Source organism: Coregonus lavaretus, assembly GCF_964263955.1.
Source record: "Coregonus lavaretus genome assembly, contig: HAP1_SCAFFOLD_1984, whole genome shotgun sequence".
Classification (NCBI taxonomy): Eukaryota; Metazoa; Chordata; class Actinopteri; order Salmoniformes; family Salmonidae; genus Coregonus; species Coregonus lavaretus.
Genome location: NW_028156676.1, coordinates 1 through 17,031, shown reverse-complemented (window position 1 = coordinate 17,031; position 17,031 = coordinate 1).

The window sequence follows — 17,031 nt, the reverse complement described above, 5'->3', positions numbered from 1 at the left end:
GATTAGAACCAGCGACCTTTCGGTTACTGGCACTACGCTCTTAACCACTAAGCTACCTGCCGCCCCACATCAAGAAATCAGCTATCATCCAGCTATAAGGCCCAGTAAAACAAGTTACTCACATAAGAATGCAATCAGAGCAACACACAGCCTGTCCATCTGGTGGTCTGATGGTCTGATGGTGACTGTCAGAGAGTAGCTGGTTCTTTGAGTAACAAGGTCTTTGCTGCGTATTTCCGTGTTCATGACTAGATGTACTTTACCATGAAAGGGCATACGAGCAGCGATTGGTTCGATCGAGTGGAAAGTTTTCAGCTTGTGGTCCTTTTCTCTGAAACCCATGTTGTGACATGAAGAGGAGGGTCTAGCATCGAGGTAAACAGGTTTCACACCAACATGACGTCAATGGAAAATATTCTGCTTTAAGTTGGTCACTGTAGACAGCAACACCTAACTAGCAGCACCTGGTCAAGTCAATCTGCTGCAACATCATCAAATACAACATGAAGAACCAAACACTCATTCTGGTGTCAATTTTGACCCCCTAAGAGAAGACTGTTGAGACAGAGACCTATCTTGAGACAGAGGCCTATCTTGAGACAGAGACCTATCTTGAGACAGAGACCTATCTTGAGACAGAGACCTATCCTGAGACAGAGACCTATCTTGAGACAGAGACCTATCCTGAGACAGAGACCTATCCTGAGACAGAGACCTATCTTGAGACAGAGACCTATCTTGAGACAGAGGCCTATCTTGAGACAGAGACCTATCCTGAGACAGAGACCTATCTTGACACAGAGACCTATCTTGAGACAGAGACCTATCTTGAGACAGAGACCTATCCTGAGACAGAGACCTATCTTGAGACAGAGACCTATCCTGAGACAGAGACCTATCTTGAGACAGAGACCTATCTTGAGACAGAGACCTATCCTGAGACAGAGACCTATCTTGAGACAGAGACCTATCCTGAGACAGAGGCCTAAGGTTGGCCTATATAACTGCAACCTGCCAGTATTAATGTTTGATTTATCAAATGATGAACATCCAGTAATCATAACATTTAAATCCTCACCATGATCTGTATGAGCTAATTGAGGCATCCCAAAATTATTATTTATCCACCACACATCTAGGCCTCACCAATGTTGGACACCCTGAATTGAATGCAGCAAGAAATCACAATCAGAAACTACAATAACCATGATGCTCTGGAGAGGATGTGATGGTACATTCAAGTCAATTATAGTTTAAGAGCTATGCCATTTGTAGTTCTTTATCTTTGTGGATGTAGTTCTGTATCTAACAATTTCTTTTTCTTCAGGATTAGTGGGAAAACAAATAGGACATAGACAGAGATATGATGCACTCAGTGAGAACATGTGTGACATCATCAGGAGAATAGCAGCACCATGGGTGAACAACTACTTATAACTTGGATGTACTCTCTTCCTCAGGCCAAATGGTAGACAGACAAACAGACAAACAGAGAGACAGACATCACCATGGCAACTGCAACAGGAAGTCAGTGTGGGTTTCCTGTGTACTGAGTGTGTCTTCTCAGCCAATCAGTGACTAGCTCTTATACGAGTACTGTAATGCCAACATCATAATATCAGACTTACCAACATTAGTAGTGGTTAATGTATGTATATATTTACATGAGTGCACATATATGTGGGTATATGGGAGAGTGTCCATATGATTGTATATCATGTATAGTCCTGTGTCTGTGGTTGTGGTTTACTCAGCTAGTGCTGCTGCTCTGTAGGGGAGGGGTTAAGGGGGGCCTGGGTTTCAGGTCTGAGGGGAGGACTGAGGGGTTAAGGGGGGCCTGGGTTTCAGGTCTGATGGGAGGACTGAGGGGTTAAGGGGGGCCTGGGTTTCAGGTCTGAGGGGAGGACTGAGGGGTTAAGGGGGGCCTGGGTTTCAGGTCTGATGGGAGGTCTGAAGCGTTAAGTGATGCCTGGAATTCAGTTCTGTGGGGTAGTTTTCAGGTCTGTAGAAACCACAATGTTTCCATCTACTTGACACGTGATGTGTCAACTGCTTGGCCAGCCACTCTGTACCTTCTCATAAGTGTGTGTGTGAGCGTGCGTGCATGCTTGCGTGTTTGTATGACTCTATTATTATCTAATAATATGTAATATTTCTCCAGGTATGCATGGTATCAAGTGTAGTATTAAGAGGCTGTATGAGGGACCAGATAACAGATAGATACTTTATGATGTTACTTTGACTGAAACAACAAAGTCATTCAGCTGTATCAACACCTCTAAGACTCAAGTCATGAGGTGTGACTTCCTCATGTGGTGTGGGTCCATCTCAGTCTGGATGTGTTCTATATCTGGAGTCTAACATTACCCATCAGACCTTGAGATGGACTTGTTCAAGTCAAGAGGTGTGAACTGTTAACATGAGAGTGCAGGGCAGTAGTTGTGCTTGTATCCTTTATGGTTGTGTGTACCTGTCATACTAACTGATATCTGCTTCAGAGACCCAGCTACTCTGACCCTGTTACTGAAAGACCCAGCTACTCTGACCCTGTTACTGACAGACCCAGCTACTCTGACCCTGTTACTGAAAGACCCAGCTACTCTGACCCTGTTACTGACAGACCCAGCTACTCTGACCCTGTTACTGAAAGACCCAGCTACTCTGACCCTGTTACTGAAAGACCCAGCTACTCTGACCCTGTTACTGAAAGACCCAGCTACTCTGACCCTGTTACTGACAGACCCAGCTACTCTGACCCTGTTACTGACAGACCCAGCTACTCTAACCCTGTTACTGAAAGACCCAGCTACTCTGACCCTGTTACTGACAGACCCAGCTACTCTGAACCTGTTACTGAAAGACCAAGCAACTCTGACCCTGTTACTGAAAGACCCAGCTACTCTGACCCTGTTACTGAAAGACCCAGCTACTCTGACCCTGTTACTGAAAGACCCAGCTACTCTGACCCTGTTACTGAAAGACCCAGCTACTCTGACCCTGTTACTGAAAGACCCAGCTACTCTGACCCTGTTACTGACAGACCCAGCTACTCTGACCCTGTTACTGAAAGACCCAGCTACTCTGACCCTGTTACTGAAATACCCAGCTACTCTGACCCTGTTACTGACAGACCCAGCTACTCTGACCCTGTTACTGAAAGACCCAGCTACTCTGACCCTGTTACTGAAAGACCCAGCTACTCTGACCCTGTTACTGAAAGACCCAGCTACTCTGACCCTGTTACTGACAGACCCAGCTACTCTGACCCTGTTACTGAAAGACCCAGCTACTCTAACCCTGTTACTGAAAGACCCAGCTACTCTGACCCTGTTACTGAAAGACCCAGCTACTCTGACCCTGTTACTGAAAGACCCAGCTACTCTGACCCTGTTACTGACAGACCCAGCTACTCTGACCCTGTTACTGACAGACCCAGCTACTCTGACCCTGTTACTGACAGACCCAGCTACTCTGACCCTGTTACTGAAAGACCCAGCTACTCTGACCCTGTTACTGAAAGACCCAGCTACTCTGACCCTGTTACTGACAGACCCAGCTACTCTGACCCTGTTACTGAAAGACCCAGCTACTCTGACCCTGTTACTGAAAGACCCAGCAACTCTGACCCTGTTACTGACAGACCCAGCTACTCTGATCCTGTTACTGACAGACCCAGCTACTCTGACCCTGTTACTGACAGACCCAGCTACTCTGACCCTGTTACTGACAGACCCAGCTGCTCTGACCCTGTTACTGAAAGACCTTGCTACTCTGACCCTGTTACTGACAGACCCAGCTACTCTGACCCTGTTACTGACAGACCCAGCTAATCTGACCCTGTTACTGACAGACCCAGCTACTCTGACCCTGTTACTGAAAGACCCAGCTGCTCTGACCCTGTTACTGATAGACCCAGCTACTCTGACCCTGTTACTGACAGACCCAGCTACTCTGACCCTGTTACTGACAGACCCAGCTACTCTGACCCTGTTACTGAAAGACCCAGCTACTCTGACCCTGTTACTGAAAGACCCAGCTACTCTGACCCTGTTACTGACAGACCCAGCTACTCTGACCCTGTTACTGACAGACCCAGCTACTCTGACCCTGTGACTGACAGACCCAGCTACTCTGACCCTGTTACTGACAGACCCAGCTACTCTGACCCTGTTACTGAAAGACCCAGCTACTCTGACCCTGTTACTGACAGACCCAGCTACTCTGACCCTGTTACTGAAAGACCCAGCTTCTATGACCCTGTTACTGAAAGACCCAGCTACTCTGACCTTGTTACTGACAGACCCAGCTACTCTGACCCTGTTACTGACAGACCCAGCTACTCTGACCCTGTTACTGACAGACCCAGCTACTCTGACCCTGTTACTGACAGACCCAGCTACTCTGACCCTGTTACTGACAGACCCAGCTACTCTGACCCTGTTACTGACAGACCCAGCTACTCTGACCCTGTTACTGACAGACCCAGCTACTCTGACCCTGTTACTGACAGACCCAGCTACTCTGACCCTGTTACTGACAGACCCAGCTACTCTGACCCTGTTACTGAAAGACCCAGCTACTCTGACCCTGTTACTGACAGACCCAGCTACTCTGACCCTGTTACTGAAAGACCCAGCTTCTCTGACCCTGTTACTGAAAGACCCAGCTACTCTGACCCTGTTACTGACAGACATAGCTACTCTGACCCTGTTACTGACAGACCCAGCTACTCTGACCCTGTTACTGAAAGACCCAGCTACTCTGACCCTGTTACTGACAGACCCAGCTACTCTGACCCTGTTACTGACAGACCCAGCTACTCTGACCCTGTTACTGACAGACCCAGCTACTCTGACCCTGTTACTGAAAGACCCAGCTACTCTGACCCTGTTACTGAAAGACCCAGCTACTCTGACCCTGTTACTGACAGACCCAGCTACTCTGACCCTGTTACTGAAAGACCCAGTTCCTCTGACCCTGTTACTGACTGACCCAGCTACTCTGACCCTGTTTCTGAAAGACCCAGCTACTCTGACCCTGTTACTGAAAGACCCAGCTACTCTGACCCTGTTACTGAAAGACCCAGCTACTCTGACCCTGTTACTGACAGACCCAGCTACTCTGACCCTGTTACTGAAAGACCCAGCTACTCTGACCCTGTTACTGACAGACCCAGCTACTCTGACCCTGTTACTGAAAGACCCAGCTACTCTGACCCTGTTACTGACAGACCCAGCTACTCTGACCCTGTTACTGAAAGACCCAGCTTCTCTGACCCTGTTACTGACAGACCCAGCTACTCTGACCCTGTTACTGACAGACCCAGCTACTCTGACCCTGTTACTGACAGACCCAGCTACTCTGACCCTGTTACTGAAAGACCCAGCTACTCTGACCCTGTTACTGACAGACCCAGCTACTCTGACCCTGTTACTGAAAGACCCAGCTACTCTGACTCTGTTACTGACAGACCCAGCTACTCTGACCCTGTTACTGAAAGACCCAGCTACTCTGACCCTGTTACTGACAGACCCAGCTACTCTGACCCTGTTACTGAAAGACCCAGCTTCTCTGACCCTGTTACTGACAGACCCAGCTACTCTGACCCTGTTACTGACAGACCCAGCTACTCTGACCCTGTTACTGACAGACCCAGCTACTCTGACCCTGTTACTGAAAGACCCAGCTACTCTGACCCTGTTACTGACAGACCCAGCTACTCTGACCCTGTTACTGAAAGACCCAGCTTCTCTGACCCTGTTACTGACAGACACAGCTACTCTGACCCTGTTACTGACAGACCCAGCTACTCTGACCCTGTTACTGACAGACCCAGCTACTCTGACCCTGTTACTGACAGACCCAGCTACTCTGACCCTGTTACTGAAAGACCCAGCTACTCTGACCCTGTTACTGAAAGACCCAGCTACTCTGACCCTGTTACTGACAGACCCAGCTACTCTGACCCTGTTACTGACAGACCCAGCTACTCTGACCCTGTTACTGACAGACCCAGCTACTCTGACCCTGTTACTGAAAGACCCAGCTACTCTGACCCTGTTACTGACAGACCCAGCTACTCTGACCCTGTTACTGACAGACCCAGCTACTCTGACCCTGTTACTGACAGACCCAGCTACTCTGACCCTGTTACTGACAGACCCAGCTACTCTGACCCTGTTACTGACAGACCCAGCTACTCTGACCCTGTTACTGAAAGACCCAGCTACTCTGACCCTGTTACTGACAGACCCAGCTACTCTGACCCTGTTACTGACAGACCCAGCTACTCTGACCCTGTTACTGACAGACCCAGCTCACTGCTCTTTCCTCAGACCTGAAACCCAGCCCCCCTTAACCCCTCCCCTACAGAGCAGCAGCACTAGCTGAGTAAACCACAACCACAGACATAGGACTATACATGATATACAATTATATGGACACTCTCCCATATACCCACATATATGTGCACTCATGTAAACAGATACATACATTGACCACTACTAATGTTGGTAAGTCTGATATTATGATGTTGGCATTACAGTACTCATATAAGAGTTAGTCACTGATTGGCTGAGAAGACACACTCAGTACACAGGAAACCCACACTGACATCCTGTTGCAGTTGCCATGGTGATGTCTGTCTCTCTGTTTGTCTGTTTGTCTGTCTACCATTTGGCCTGAGGAAGAGAGTACATCCAAGTTATAAGTAGTTGTTCACCCATGGTGCTGCTATTCTCCTGATGATGTCACACATGTTCTCACTGAGTGCATCATATCTCTGTCTATGTCCTATTTGTTTTCCCACTAATCCTGAAGAAAAAGAGATCGTTAGATACAGAACTACATCCACAAAGATAAAGAACTACAAATGGCATAGCTCTTAAACTATAATTGACTTGAATGTACCATCACATCCTCTCCAGAGCATCATGGTTATTGTAGTTTCTGATTGTAATTTCTTGCTTCATTCAATTCAGGGTGTCCAACATTGGTGAGGCCTAGATGTGTGGTGGATAAATAATAATTTTGGGATGCCTCAATTAGCTCATACAGATCATGGTGAGGATTTAAATGTTATGATTACTGGATGTTCATCATTTGATAAATCAAACATTAATACTGGCAGGTTGCAGTTATATAGGCCAACCTTAGGTCTCTGTCTCAATATAGGTCTCTGTCTCAAGATGGGTCTCTGTCTCAAGATGGGTCTCTGTCTCAAGATAGGTCTCTGTCTCAACATAGGTCTCTGTCTCAGGATAGGTCTCTGTCTCAAGATAGGTCTCTGTCTCAGGATAGGTCTCTGTCTCAGGATAGGTCTCTGTCTCAACAGTCTTTTCTTAGGGGGTCAAAATTGACACCAGAATGAGTGTTTGGTTCATCATGTTGTATTTGATGATGTTGCAGCAGGTTGACTTGACCAGGTGCTGCTAGTTAGGTGTTGCTGTCTACAGTGACCAACTTAAAGCTGAATATTTTCCAGTGACGTCACGTTACTTTGAAACCTGTTTACCTCGATGCTAGACCCTCCTCTTCATGTCACAACATGGGTTTCAGAGAAAAGGACCACAAGCTGAAAACTTTCCACTCCATCGAACCAATCGCTGCTCGTATGTCCTTTCATGGTAAAGTACATCTAGTCATGAACACGGAAATACGCAGCAAAGACCTTGTTACTCAAAGACCCAGCTACTCTCTGACAGTCACCATCAGACCATCAGACCACCAGATGGACAGGCTGTGTGTTGCTCTGATTGCATTCTTATGTGAGTAACTTGTTTTACTGGGCCTTATAGCTGGATGATAGCTGATTTCTTGATGTGGTTTTATAGTTGACTAGATCTGTTGTCTTATTATTGTGATATTGTGATCACTGTGGTAAAGACATGAGGTTCATCTTTCCATGTGGAGAAGTTTATGATATCAAAGTGACATTCTGTGATTCAGCTGATTTCTTTTTGTTGCTCGTCTGTTTTATAGTTGACTAGATTTGTTGTCTTATTATTGTGATATTGTGGTGACTGTGGTGAATAACATCTAGTACATATTTGCCTGTACAGATGTTTATGATATCAAAATTATATTCAGTATTTCTGCTTCCTGTAGGTGTTTCCTTCAGTCAGTTCATCCTAACACTGTTCATCTGCTACCTGTAGGTGCTGTTTCCTCCAGTCAGTTCATCCTAACACTGTTCCTCTGCTACCTGTAGGTGCTGTTTCCTCCAGTCAGTTCATCCTAACACTGTTCCTCTGCTACCTGTAGGTGCTGTTTCCTCCAGTCAGTTTATCCTAATACTGTTCCTCTGCTACCTGTAGGTGCTGTTTCCTCCAGTCAGTTCATCCTAACACTGTTCCTCTGCTACCTGTAGGTGCTGTTTCCTCCAGTCAGTTCATCCTAACACTGTTCCTCTGCTACCTGTAGGTGCTGTTTCATCCAGTCAGTTCATCCTAACACTTTTCCTTCCTCTGCTACCTGTAGGTGCTGTTTCCTCCAGTCAGTTTATCCTAACACTGTTCCTCTGCTACCTGTAGGTGCTGTTTCCTCCAGTCAGTTCATCCTAACACTGTTCCTCTGCTACCTGTAGGTGCTGTTTCCTCCAGTCAGTTCATCCTAACACTGTTCCTCTGCTACCTGTAGGTGCTGTTTCCTCCAGTCAGTTCATCCTAACACTGTTCCTCTGCTACCTGTAGGTGCTGTTTCCTCCAGTCAGTTCATCCTAACACTGTTCCTCTGCTACCTGTAGGTGCTGTTTCCTCCAGTCAGTTCATCCTAACACTGTTCCTCTGCTACCTGTAGGTGCTGTTTCCTCCAGTCAGGATGGGATCTCTGCAGCAGAGGTGGAGCTGAGAGTCAGACCAGGAGACAACATCACTCTCTACTGTGACTGTATCATAACTACTGGAGTATACATTATGTGGTATAGGAACTGTTCTCACAAGTACCAGCCACCTCTTGTTATTTCAATTTACAACGTTTACCAAAATCTTCAGGACATTTCTGATATTCCCAACCCTTTCCCTGGATATAATGTGGTGTGGAACCCCTCTAACAACTCCTATGATCTACTGATTGAGAACATCACTGGATCTGACCTGGGACTCTACTACTGTGGGACTAAGGAGTACAAGGTGGAGGATGATGGAGGGAAAGGAGGTATTAAACAGAAAGAGGTCTATCACTATGGAAACATCACCACTAGGATTTCACTTGGTAAGAACAATTATTATTCTATATATAGATCTTCTGGCTGTATCTTTAGTATTATTCATATTGTGTTAGTACTGGTGTGTCTGGTTAAATGTTTTTTTGAATGAATCATCCGAGGCTGATCTAAGGTCATAAACCATTGCCTCAAGTTAATCTGTAAACATCCAATCAGCAGTAGATCATCTAAGAATGTAGTTCTGTTTGTGTTTAATGTTTATGTCCAGAAACCAGTCCTCCTGAGTCCTCCTCCTCTCCTGATGCAGATTGTGGACTGTGTTGGATGTTGCTGTTCAGTCTGTGTCCTGTGTCTGCTCTCCTCTCCTCTTCCTGTGTCTACTCCTTCTGCAGAAAAACAGGTAAACTAACTTCATTACTTACAAGGTACTCTTACTCTGTCACTTAATCTGTTTTACTCGCCAACTCAATCAATCGAATAATAAATAAATAAACCAATCAACCATCAATAAACCAACCATCAATCAATCAATCAAACCTTCTTTCAAATACTCTGGTAAACTAATGTAGACCATGTTAAATTGAAAGTTTAATATCAGATGTGTTCTTTACTTGTTGTTTTAATGGTGATAACTCTTCCTCTGCAGCTGCAGCTGAGACTCAGGTTCCTCTGAACAGGATGACCACCAGGGGAAATGAGAGAAGAGAGAAGGTACTGTATCTATACTGTCAGAACGGGTGTTGTAGTTCAATGACTGGTGGCCATCTTAATTTGTAGTCCATGCTATTTGTAATGCAGTACTACTCAAAGAAGTGGCAAGTATTCATAGCCGCGGGAAGTAGGTAAAAGTAAAATAGTTTTGCTGAAAAAAATATTTGTTCACAAAAGTTGATTGCATAAATCGAGCATGCATTGGATTGCAATGCTGGTGTGGTAAAATAATCCAGTCCAGTTTAATGAATTACAGTGTAGGCTAATCCAAGTGTAGGCTATGACGGAATGTAAATGGAGTAGAAGGTTAAAACGTGGTTAGCGGCCGAACACAAAGTGGCGTGAAGGGAGGAGTTGTCCATGGTGCTGTCATTCATGGTTCTTTATTTACCCTGTTCATAACGAGTGCTGACGGTTGCATTTTGGCTTCTGCTCAGATGGATGAAGCCAGCGGGGAACACATGCAGCATACAGTCACCACCGGCTACAGACCTGCCACAGATCTTACTTGCAGTGGTGTTATTTTATTTGAGATAAATGAGCGCAAATAATATGTAAATGACATCATAATTTTTGTACGGACAGATGTAGCCTATTGAATAGCCAGCCTTTCTTGTGTTTCAGTCCAACCCCAGTTGTAACTAACCTGATTAATCTTATAAATCAGATAATTATTAGAATCAGGTGCGCTAGATGGGTTGGAATGAAAACCAGGAACAGGGTTGGAGAGCCCTGTTATAGAATATGCATCAAATGCATCCTCCAGTTGCAACGTTTGCCCACACATATTGTCTCAAACAAATGTTATATTTGTAACACCCTCAAGCGCCAAGGTAGGCGTACCTGATTTCAAAATACGCCATCATCACTGTCAATCCTGAATTATAATTATTCACGTTTTACCGGTGAAACTGCACCTGCATGCCAATCATAATGATTGATCTCAATCAGTTTTATGGGAATAGCCAATGCATTTCGATCTTCTTGAATTCATGTTTCGTAAGTGGCGCAGTGGTCTAAGGCACTGCATCGCAGTGCTAACTGTGCCACTAGAGATCCTGGTTCGAATCCAGGCTCTGTCGCAGCCGGCCGCGACCGGGAGACTCATGGGTGGCGCACAATTGGCCCAGCGTCGTCCAGGGTAGGGGAGGGAATGGCCGGCAGGGATGTAGCTCAGTTGATAGAGCATGGCGTTTGCAACGCCAGGGTTGTGGGTTCGATTCCCACGGGGGGCCAGTATAAAAAGATATGTATTCAATAACTGTAAGTCGCTCTGGATAAGAGCGTCTGCTAAATGACTAAAATGTGAGGAAACTAGAGCAGATGGTGTTAACAAACTATTAGCCTTTCTTGTATTTTTTTTCAATCAAAGCATATATCCTGCATAGCGGCTCTTGAGTTTTGGAGCGTGATAATTTTTTGGGGACTATTCAGCTTCAGCTGATCATCCTAAAATCTAATTATAAATGAGGTGTTGTTGATGTAACAGTAATGTTATAGGCCTGCTGTGCTATTCGGTTCTGTTATATAAAATACTAATTCATCGTTATGTGATCTTGAGAGACATTGATTCAGCTTTGATCTAATTTTACTAAACGAGCACCATTGTGAGAAGTGATAATCTTCTATTTGTGATGAGTAGGAGTATCAGACAACAGATCTTGATGAGGGTTATTTTAAACGACTGGAGCGCCCTTCATGGTTCTAAAAGGACAGCGCTAAATAAGCTTTGATTTGATTAGCTTAAACACATGGTTACAATATACCTATAACAGAATAAAATAAAACAGAAGGCTGAACTACCAATTCATATAATTTATTTGCATAGATTTAATCATCAAATCAATTGACCAAGTAGTGAACATAAATCATTACTACATAGAATTGCAGGACAACAGCAATAAAAATATAGCTTTGGTGTGCTGAATTCATGCATCTCTATAAACTATAACCTAAATGCATTATTACCTCCAACTTGGCACAAATTACATTTCCAATTTCCCACCCTGACATAGCCTACCCTAACGGGCCATGCGTCTCAACCAGTAATCAATTGGCTAAAGATCCCAAGCAGCGCTACATCAACTTCCAGAGAGGGTCAGCCTCTTGGGCTTTACGGTGGCCATTCTGGTTTGGGTGTCCTCGGCAGAACGATGTCGCTGTAACCGAGTACAGTGGTCAGATATCGTTCTGGGTTCCACTGCTCAAGAGCAGGTCGGTGGAGTTTTATGAACATCAAGGTAGACAGGTGAATTTTTTCCCCCCAACGTTCTGAGGTTCTGAAGTTGTCAAGCCTCCATTGGGCCTCTGCAGTGAACACATGTAACATACAGGTGTTCATCATTCACCAGAGATTAGAAAAGGAACACACCACCATTTTCCTCCAGGCTGCTGTAGCCTACATATTCATTTGGTTTGTCATTCTATCGTTTTTTTCATGGAATTTTTGTGGTAATTAAATATCCTTTATTTAGAATTGATCAGAAGACATTTTCCTTGTATTATCAAATTGAAAAAGGTAAAGGAGTGCTCCCCCAGCACCACACAACTGATTATTTGTGAAGCTAAGGCTGCTGCACTATGCTATTTCATCAATAAATATAAAACTATTGGGGGGGATTATTTCTCCCAGCACCCCCACCCCCAAACTACTTCCCATGGCAATGACAGTATACTCATTAAAAAATAATGTAATAAGCAGTAAAACATAATGCTCTCTCTCTCTCTCTCTCTCTCTCTCTCTCTCCGTCTCCGTCTCCGTCTCCCTCTCCCTCTCCCTCTCCCTCTCCCTCTCCCTCTCCCTCTCCCTCCTCTCCCTCTCTCTCTCTCTGTCTCTGTCTGTCTCTGTCTCTGTCTCCCTCTCTCTCTCTCTCTCTCTCTCTCTCTCTCTCTCTCTCTCTCTCTCTCTCTCTCTCTCTCTCTCTCCTCTCCCTCTCCCTCTCCCTCTCCCCCCTCCCCCTCTCCCTCTCCGTCTCCGTCTCCGTCTCCGTCTCCCTCTCCCTCTCCCTCTCCCTCTCCCTCTCTCTCTCTCTCTCTCTCTCTCTCTCTCTCTCTCTCTCTCTCTCTCTCTCTCTCTCTCTCTCTCTCTCTCTCAGGAGGAAGGAGATCTGTGTTATGCCTCATTGGATATCCGTCAGGGACAGAGGAGACCAAAGAAGAAGAAGAGAGTCCAGAACTCTGACTTCAGTACCTACACAGCCATCAATACCAGCAGAGTGAGACCTATACCAGCCATCAATACCAGCAGAGTGTGAGACCTATACCATCCATCAATACCAGCAGAGTGTGAGACCTATACCATCCATCAATACCAGCAGAGTGTGAGACCTATACCAGCCATCAATACCAGCAGAGTGGGACCTATACCATCCATCAATACCAGCAGAGTGTGAGACCTATACCATCCATCAATACCAGCAGAGTGGGACCTATACCATCCATCAATACCAGCAGAGTGTGAGACCTATACCAGCCATCAATACCAGCAGAGTGTGAGACCTATACCAATTTTTCTTGGAGGACAAGGTGTGACAACGACAATTAGTCCACAGTAATCTTCCGGGTGACTCTCAAAAAACTTGGCTTGACCACAAACCCAAGGGCTCTTTTAAATGTAACCAGTGCAACCATTGCAGAAATATTGCACAGAAAAAGTATTTTGTTGACACAGCTTCCAAAATGGAGTATTACGTCAAGCATTTCATTAACTGCAAAACCACTCATGTCATCTACAGATTGGAATGTCCACAGTGCAAGGTGTTCTACATTGGACGGACAAAGAGACGCCTTCAAGACCGCTTAGCGGAACACAAGTACGCCATACGGGTAGGCAATGAACACTACCCCATGGCAAGGCACTACAAGTCCTTACACCATGGTAACCCTGCCTCCCTACAAGCTATGGGTATTGATCATATTCCGGCCTCTATTAGAAAAGGGGACCGTCTGAAACAGTTAAACCAAAGGGAACGTTTTTGGATTTACAAACTACAGGCCACTAAATACCCTGGTTTAAATGAAGAAATGGATTTCTCCCCCTTCCTGTAGGGTTGTGATAGGTCCATTTGCTGCCATCTAGTGGACATTGTGCTCATTTGCCCTCAGCTATGTTTAGACTGTTGTTGTTCATGTTGTGCTGGTTTCTAGTGTACTACGGAATATATTGCTTTCTTATTTTTGACACTTTTCCCCAGTCATATTTAAGGTTAGAACTACCTTTCTAAGTGTTCTGATACTTCTAACTTGGAGTTGTATTTGTATGACAACATAGTTACAGTATTTAACTATAGTATTGTACGTATAGTATTGCTTACTAGGTGTGTCCAATCAACTTTGTATCCCTCTTCAAATTAGGGCTAATTGGAAAAGCTGTTCAAAAGAGGACATTGTATTATTTCTTTGTACTCCCTGACGAAGGCCATGCAGCCGAAACGCGTCGGATTTTAAAAAATATATATTTTGTTTCTATTGAACACACCATACTAATAAAGGCATTTTAATTAATTATATGAAGAGTGCCTTGGTCCTGCTTTCTTTTTGATGACCAATTCACCCCTTTGACCAAAGAGCACCTTCTGTCTACCAACATCTACTACTGTGTACCTTAGTAGCGCTTCCCTTCCTCCTCTTTCTACTAGTGTGACAACGACAGTTTGGGTATTTTTAAGAGTTACTTATTTTTTGGCGGGAATATTTGTATATATTTTTTACTTGTTTTAAACCGTTTCATACAAGTGATTTCTTTTTTTTAAACTTTTGTCTGTAGCCTTTTAATAATAAAAACAATAGTGATTTAGAAAATATTTTTAAACTCAGAAAATATGGTTTAATAGCTCTTGATATAGTTGTAGTTTGTAAGTGTAGTTGAGAAAATTAATTGTATTTCATTTGTAAGTGTATTGATATGTGTTAATGTAGATGAATAAATATTGATTCAGTTTAATTCGATTTCATGTCATCATTTATTTGTCTCCCCTTAAGGTCTCTGAGTACAAGGTCATGCTATTCTGTTTGACAAATGCTCCAGATGTATTTGAGGGTGTGGCTTAGATGTGAAGGGGTGTGACTTAAATACAAAGAGGGTGTGGCTTAGAGATGAAGAGGGTGTGGTTTTACATGCTAATGGAGTGTGGCTTAAGAGGAAGACGGAGTTGTTGATTAGAACCACAGTAGTTTCTGTGGTTTCATACAAACACGTCGCCCAGGAATCTTTAACCCTGTTTCTGGAAGGCAACAGTCCTGTAGGTTTTTGCTCCAACCTAATCTTTGCAGTTGATTCTAATAATCAGCTGGTTGATAAACTGAATCAGGTTAGTTACAACTGGGGTTGGAGTGAAAACCTACAGGAGAGTAGATCTCCACGAACTGGGTTGGAGAGCCCTGACCTAGCCTATGGTTCAACATTTTAAGTGTCTTAAATGTCACTCTGTAAAGCTTTCAGTGAAACCACATTCTCAATAGAGTTACATAGTGAAATCAGGTTCATTATACAATAGCCATTTCATTCCAGAAGATAACCATTACAGGTATATTCCCATGAAAAGTAACTAAATCTAAAATGGAAAATCCATTACAATACAACTATAATTTTGTAGACCTGTTCAAATGAAAAAAAAAGTTATAAAAATAAATCAACTGCATTTTAAAAGGATAAACCTTTTCTGCGTTAAAAAGCTATCTCTAAGCTCTAACTAAAAAATCAACAAATAAAAAGCAATAAAAACCATCTGGGTAATAGAGAAAGAATGAGACAGATCAGCAGATGATGATGTGATGAAATCACATGACATCAGTTTCATGCTCCCGAGTGGCGCAGTGGTCTAAGGCACTGCATCGCAGTGCTAGCTGTGCCACTAGAGATCCTGGTTCGAATCCAGGCTCTGTCGTAGCCGGCCGCGACCGGGAGACCCATGGGGCGGCGCACAATTGGCTCAGCGTCGTCCAGGGTAGGGGAGGGAATGGCTGGCAGGGAGGTAGCTCAGTTGGTAGAGCATGGCGTTTGCAACGCCAGGGTTGTGGGTTTGATTCCCACGGGGGGCCAGTATAAAAAAATACAAATAAAAAACAATTCTAAAAAAAAAAGTATAATGTATGCACTCACTAACTGTAAGTCGCTCTGGATAAGAGCGTCTGCTAAATGACTAAAATGTAAATGTAATGCTGATCTCATTGGACACATAGAAGAGAAGATCAATTCACTACAGACCTGGAGAATGACTGGTCTCTGCCTCTTTTCTGGACTTTCCTACTTATGAACTCCTGGTTTAACACAAAAATAAAACACAGAACTAACAACACTGTACTGCAGGGTTGGGGTCAATTCCATTTCAATTCTATTCAATTTAGAATGTAAACCAAATTCCAATTACAAATTATCCTTATTGAAAATCAGTAGCATTGGAATTGGATTGGATTGACTGGAATTGAAATGGAATTGATCCCAACCCTGCATGACTGGTTTATAAGTTATAGTTGACACAAACTGATATGAGTATCTAAATGTCCTGACCCATCATGTGTTTTCCCAAAAAATAATGCCGCAGGAATGAGGAACATAAACAGAGCTCTGGAGACCACCACCAGGACCCAGCTCAGACCACAGTCAGGAAGACAGTAGGAATGAGGAACAGAAACAGAGCTCTGGAGACCACCACCAGGACCCAGCTCAGACCACAGTCAGGAAGACAGCAGGAATGAGGAACAGAAACAGAGCTCTGGAGACCACCACCAGGACCCAGCTCAGACCACAGTCAGGAAGACAGCAGGAATGAGGAACATAAACAGAGCTCTGGAGACCACCACCAGGACCCAGCTCAGACCACAGTCAGGAAGACAGCAGGAATGAGGAACAGAAACAGAGCTCTGGAGACCACCACCAGGACCCAGCTCAGACCACAGTCAGGAAGACATCAGGAATGAGGAACAGAAACAGAGCTCTGGAGACCACCACCAGGACCCAGCTCAGACCATAAATACATAAATAATAATAATAATAATAGATAATAATAATACATTTTCAAAATAAAATGATGTTTTTCTGAGATTATAATGTTCTGTGGTATAATTCACCTGACTTCTCTATGTATCTCTATTGAGAATGTGGTTGAAAGCTTTACTGAGCTACTTTTAGTAAACTTCAACCATAGGCTAGGTGTTTG